Source organism: Dipodomys spectabilis, unplaced genomic scaffold (assembly GCF_019054845.1).
Source record: "Dipodomys spectabilis isolate Male_0828 unplaced genomic scaffold, ASM1905484v1 ptg000408l, whole genome shotgun sequence".
NCBI classification, from domain to species: Eukaryota; Metazoa; Chordata; class Mammalia; order Rodentia; family Heteromyidae; genus Dipodomys; species Dipodomys spectabilis.
Window position 1 is genome coordinate 190,521 of NW_024871085.1, and position 7,240 is coordinate 197,760.

Here is a 7,240-nt window from a genome sequence, read left to right on the forward strand (position 1 = left end):
TGTTTGCTTTTCCCAAAACTGCCTTCCATTAACAGCCTCATGCTCATACTCTCTAAAGATTGCTGTTTGGTTGTGATTTTTGTGTGTTCTTTAACTGAATTTCAAAAGGTTGTGCAAGTGTGTTACAATTAAATATGTCCATTTAATTGTCCAATGCCCCTGGATCAGATTCACTCCTTCTATCATTGTCAATCAACCCCTTCTCCAAGATTTATTTCAGATTTACCACTTCCTTTATCACATGTGTACATTGACTATTCTAGCTGTACTTGTCCCTTGTTCCATTTTTCATTCATTCTATGTCTTTACTATTATTCCTCTCTGCTTTCAACTTCCTGATAATTGTTCTGTTAAACTGTCTGTTAATACTTTGAAAGGTTTATTTTCATTCTTTGGAGATTCAATCCTGTATATACTTGAACTTATGTCAACTTACATTTCCATAATTTGTTCATCTGCAATAATAATGTGCAAGACTGGAGATGTGAAGCCCCTAGACTTGATTTTATTCTCATTCATTTGAAAGATTAATCTTTAGTCAACAAGAAAGTTTAAAAATGGCTTAGAATGTATTCCTAACTATCAGTTTTTATAAATGTCTATGTACAATGGTGTGTGATTATTTTACTTTCTATGGGATAATATTTTCTACTACCTATAAGTTTTGGAAAAAGAAGAAAATTAAAATTTACTACTATAGAGGAATATGATAGAAATAGAAGACAGATTTTATGTTTGTCACATCTCTGATGAGTATCCATATTCAAGACTTACTATGTTAGACTTATAGGGAAAACATAAAACAACGTATGATAAGGCAACTATTTGTGGCTTTTTAAAATGTACCTTATTAAGTGATGAAATTTACTTTATTAGCTAATGTTTGCGTTTGAAATTTGGGAGGTTGATCTATTTAACATATTTCTGGAAGGCACCTACTGAACAACACAAATGGTGGGTGGTATTATTTCTACACTTTAATGAGTGGTTGAAACAATGGCATTAGTGTTGGGTAAATAAATCAACTCTATTGTAACTTGCTCCCTACACTTGAAAAGCTTATAATGTCACTAAGTATCATCTATTTGTCAAATGTTATTTTGGCGATTGTGATATTTTAAAGTTTATTTGAAAAAAAAATACACTTTCAGGAGATTAAATGTTTTGAGAATGACAACATTTTATACCACAGAACCAAGTTTTACTGGAGTACCAAAGTTTTGAAGCACTAAGGATCTTCACAATTAATGTTTTTCTGGATTACATTTGACCTCTAAGTCAAGTTTTCCGGGCCTGGTTAGACCAATTACAGATCTATTTTTCCAGGTAATATTTTCTGGGCCCACTAATGCTGGACTGAAATCTTTCATTAATCATTAGGGGAGGGGTATTAAAAATAATTTTGTGACACTTTGTGATGTTGTTCACTGATATGGTCTGGTCATCTGTAAATTGAAAATTTGAATTACAGTACTTTCTCTCAGAGTTTATGATCTCATCTTTCATTTTAAGTTCCCTTACATTTCACAATTGCTTACTGCTAATTCCTTCTTCTCAAAGAATTGAGGCCCTAAAATATTATAGGAAATGAGAAATTAAGATGGGTCTTCAATTACATTCTGTTGGCATGTTGTATGGGCCTAGGTGAGAAGTCTTGCACCTGTTATCTGATGATGCAGGTAACTGGGACCTAGGATCCTAGGACCCATGGGTCCTGCAGAAGAATAATATCTTTTAGAGATCATATCAGCAAAATTTGGGTATAATCAGTAGGAATGCTTCAGAAATATGGAGAAAAACATTTTGGGACCAGCGAGTTAAAACCATGAACAGGGCAGAAGACTAAAATCCCTTATAGATTAGAGGAAAACAACATTTTTTTACCATGTGAATTCAGAAGACCAAGAACACTTAGAAGGTATCACAAGCTTATACTCAAGACATTACGTTGATACTTTTTATATTCCGATATATATTCTAAACCTAATTATTTATTTTTTTATTTTATTTATTTTTTTGGGGGGGTGTTCTGGTCGTGGGGCCTGAACTCTGGGCCTGGGTGCTGTCCCTCAGCTCTTCAGCTCAAGGCTAGCGGTCAAACCACTTGAGCCACAGCGCCACTTCTGGCTTTTTTCTTTTTGCTTATGTGGTGATGAGGAATCGAATCCAGGGCCTCAGTTATGCAAGGCAAGCGCTCTACCACTGAGCCACCTTCCCAGCCCTAAACCTAATTATTTATATTCCAATTCTATTCATTGGAATAAATAATTATCAATTTATTTATCAAATTATCAATTAATTCTAGTAAGTTTCACTGTGTGAAATATAAAATCAGCAAATATAAAATAAAATATATATCTATGTATAAAATAATAAAAAAACAGCACATGTTTTACATTGTTCTGTGGTGGTTAGGGTATTAAAGACAACTTTGTTTTAAAGTAATATTGCATTATCTCTACCACAGTATTTCGTAGAGCTAGACCTAAAGTTTTACCATTTGTGGATTTACAGTCTGGAGACAAGAGGAAACACTGTGATTAAAGCATTACTAATTTAAGGCCTAATATCGAGGAGAAACACATGGACTTCTCCTGGAGCTATGGAAATATTTGTTGATAGAAAGACAGTAGTGTAAGTTCCTTCCTGGTTGGAAGGTAGACAGACCATGACATTAGGTAATTATGCATATGAACAATTTTTCACCTTCTTGGCTTTAGCTACTTTTGAAATGGTAGGTATCATAAACAATTATATTTTGATAAAATACCTTCTGGTCTGAACAGTTCTGTCTGAACTGTTCATCTCTCTATGATCCCTTGTAACTAAGATTAGTTTTCTTCCAGTAAGACAAAGTATGATTTCAGGGTAAGAAATTCTGGTTGGTCTGTTCCTACATGGAAGAAGGGTAAAGGGTCAGGTAGACATTTGTGCCAGTAAGACCTCATTTGGGAAATTTTAAGCTGGAGAAGTTTAGAAGTAGCTCTTAAGCAAGGTTTACTTTGGATCCATTAGCTCCACAAAGCTAACTCAGTTGGACAAATAAGTACTTGAAAAAGCCATCACTTTTGGACCTAGCTATAAATGCTTCAAAGTATGATCAAATCTAAAATGAAAAAGACTTAAAATAGTCAGTGACAAAAAAAATTGCAAATGTGAGCAATCGACGAAACAATATAATTTTTCCACTATATACACAATTTTAGGAAAAAACGATCAATAGTATTGTTAGGAACAATAAGGTTTCCTTGTTACAAATAGGCACGCAAAGATATAAGCCTATATGAAGATTGCATCATTAACTACTTAAATTTAGAGGATACTACATGCTTCAGCAGCACGTCTACACAAATTAAAACAATACAGAGATTAACATGGCATTTGCACAAGGATGAAATGAAAATTTGTATAGTATTCCATATTTTTCATTCTTCAGATGCAAGAAATGAAAAGCAGTTGTTAAAAAGTTGATTACATAATTACAAGAGTAACAATACATGTAAGTCCTAGAATTAAAGGTTAGTTTCATATCAGTGTATTAAATCTTCACATCAGAAATGCCTTTACATAGCATAACCTTTACAAAACTTTTGAAATTAGTTAAATTCTCATTTTATCCCAAAGAAATATACTAGTATAAGGACCTAGAAAAAAAAAGGAATCTTTAACTTTATATATGGAATGCAATCTTACAGGACACATTTATTAATGAACCTATGTATTAAAAAACAATGTAGAATTCAAATTATATCTAGGAGAGAATGAAATAGATTATGGATATTATGCAAACACAGAATATAGAATATTTAAAAATATCCTTTTTTTCAGACAAGCACAAGAAATATCTTTAGTTTTTGTACTACTCATTTCAACAGATAAATTCAAATTATTTCTGATTTTAAAAAATCACAAACTCTGCAGAAATCATTATACATGTATACAAAAACAAACTCTTGAATATACTTTAACATCAAAATCAGACAATTCACTTGGAAGAATTCCCCAGAATTTTTACAGGAAGATATTGCTGTTATTTGGATTGTGAAAATATTTTCTATGGACACAAAGAATGGACTGGCACTTTCATGCAATTGTTTCGAACATATTTATAAGATGATTGCTTTGTTGCTTTGTATGTCCCTCCCCCATGGCATAACCCCTGCTTTCACTGTATTTGATGTTGGTATAATTTGTGGCTGGGAAGGGAAAAAAAAAACCTTTAAATAGGGATACAGGTGGACCCATTGCAACGAGATGTACAAATTGTTATGTCAAAAAATGAACTTTACAAATTTGGTTGGGGTGGGAGGACAGGGAGAGGGGGGAGATGAGAAAGGATGGGAAGCGGAAACAAAGGAAGAGACAACAATGCTTGATAAGAAATGTTTTCATTATCTTGCTCATGAAATTGTAACCCCTCTGTATGGCATTTTCACAATGAAAAACAAACAAACAAACAAAAGAATGGACTGGCATTTTGAAGTTTAAGAAACTTAATTGATACCTTAGCTATAGTAAATAATGCTGCAATAAATATATTTGTTCTGGTAGCTTTCGTATGGTCATGTTTGATGCCCCTCAGTAGATGAATGGATCAAGGAAATGTGGTATATACACACTGGAATTCTATGCCTCCACCAGAAAGAATGACATTGCCCCATTTATTAGGAAATGGACAGACTTTGAAACAATTATATTAAGTGAACTAAGCCAGGCCCAAGGAAACCTAGGTCCCATGGTTTCCCTTAATTGTAATAACTAGTATATGTCTGAGAAAAGCAGAAACGGTCAGATAAGTTGATGTTAGGTAAAATGAACCCCAAGATAAAGATTCAAATCTTTTTTTTCCTTGCGATTGTTTCTATTATATATTTAAGATGATTTCTTTGTTGTTTTGTATTTCCCTCCCACGGTATAACCCCTGTTTTCACTGTATTTGATGTTGGTATGATTTGTGGTGGAGAAGGGAAAAAAACAAACCGTTTAAATAGGGATACAGGTGGATCCATTGCAACAATGAGATGTACAAGACGTCATGTCGAAAAACGAACTTTACACCTTTGGCTTGGGGGTGGTAGTGGGAGGGCAGGAGGGGAGTGTGAGGGGGAGATGGGAAGGGATGGGAATGGAAAACAAAGGAGGAGGCAACAATGCTTCATAAGAAATATACTCATTACCTTGTCCATATAATTGTAACTCTCCTGTATGATATTTTAATAAAAAAAAAAAAACTCTAAAAAAAAAAGAGAAAAAGAAAAACAAAGAGGGAAAAAAAGAAACTTAACCGAACCATTAAACTTAAGAGAACAATATGTACAGCCTTCCACAACTTCAAAGAGGTAGTGATACATACTTATCCTTTTGGAAATATCAAATGCATTTTCTTCCAAGTTGTTCTTCAGACCTGGTTTGATAAAATGGTGCAACAGAAGGAGATCCAACATATCTTTCCTATCTCTATTCCCAGCAGCAAGGTGCAAGGTGTTCAAAAGGCCTTTAGTTTTGGCATTGGTATCTGCATCATGATGAAGAAAATGGCCACACTAGTATTATTCCATGTATAATCACTGTTCAACGGTGTCCACCCATCTACAGTTATTGCATGAATATCTGCTGCTTGAGCCACCAACTCACAGACAATGTCTAAGTGTCCACTGTAGGCTTCCCGATGAAGGGATATATACTCATCCTCATCCCTAGTATTCACATGAGTGGCCTTTTTGGAAAGTAGTCACTGCACTGTAGTAAGCCGATTATTTTCAGCAGCCCAAAGAAGAAATTTGCTTGGATCCTACTCCGTTTTTTTCTTGCAATTTATACCATTCATCATTTTTTCATTTTTTTCTTCATCTTAATCAGAATTGCCTAAGCAGAAACTTTCAGTGACAGTGGAAATGAGGTGTCCATGTATTTCGCCAATAGTTCACGTTGGTTGAACTGGTCAGAAAAATCCGGTGAATTTTCTACATCTGTTTTTTTCACCATGATTTATTTTCTCGTTTTCCATTTTCATTATTTTAAATTATTCTAACTGGAAAGTAGAGAATTGATGGAGAGCAGATGAAAGATGTTCCTCCGTATTCAAAGGTACCAAACGAAAAGGAGAACCAGTAGTGTCTTCGTGTGCAGCTTCTTTTAGGAATGAGAAAATATGAAATAATGCTTTCTATATAAAAGATTTGGGAAATGACAGAGCAGAAAGTGAAATGATGCAACCAAAAATATAAAAGCAAAATTAGGATAATTATGGAGCAGTTTTATTATCTATGAGAACCATGAAAGAGAGGAAGAGAGAGACTGCAATGTGCAATGACCTAGCTAGCCACAAAATCCATGCCTCTGATTAATTTATAGAGCAAATAGAATTTTATTTTTTAAAAAAGATGGAAATAGAATTATGTATTTACTTGAAATTAGGAAATACATTTTAGTAGTCTACATAAAGAGACGTAGCTCTGACCAAATTACAGACAAGAATGTAAATCCTTGATAATTCTAGGAGTAGATCTGACTGAAAACAGTTAAATCACACTTTTTCTGTACAATAAAGAAATAGGTCCAGGCTAGGAAAGCAGCTAGAGAAGGCAGGCTGATTATATCTATGACAAAACTTTGGGGAAAATGGCATCGAGGATTACTTACTGGTGATTTACTTGCACTGTGAGCATGATTCTGAACTATTGCTTGCTGATTCTGAACTAGTGTGTTGATCATTATATTCTCCAAGAAGAAAAAGTGAGATTTAATTGATAGCAAAGGATTACTAATACATTTTGACTTCTCATTAAGCACCTTCAGTCATAAAAATCACATGAAGAGAATAGATAGGACTACTTTTTTAGATGAAAACAAGTGTTTTTTTAAAAAAACAAGGAATTTAAGTAGTTATGTAAAGGACTGCTATTTTACTTCTGCATTATACTTTTTTTCTAATATTGGGTAACAATAAATAATTGACCTATTAGAAAACTCTTAAAGCTCATATGTTCAATAGTGTATTCTCTTGTACTATATCATAGTATTTTTCTGTATGGTCTTAAGAAATTTAAATTACTAACTTGAATTTCTGACAGGACAATATCATCACTGTACATCTTGGTTCCATACTCAGTTTTAAATTTCTATGTAAGTATGTGCATTAGGTGAACATAGAGGAAAAAGTAGAAGCCACACTGGTGGCTCATGTCATTAATCCTAGGTAATTAGAAAGATGAAATCTGAGGATTGTGGTTTGAAACCA

The 7,240-nt window shown here is 33.6% G+C and overlaps 1 pseudogene; it reads left to right on the forward strand.

Annotated features, from left to right (window-relative positions):
• Positions 1 to 3,326: 3,326 nt before the first annotated feature.
• LOC122096971 lies at positions 3,327 to 3,426 on the forward strand (annotated as a pseudogene).
• Positions 3,427 to 7,240: the final 3,814 nt, after the last annotated feature.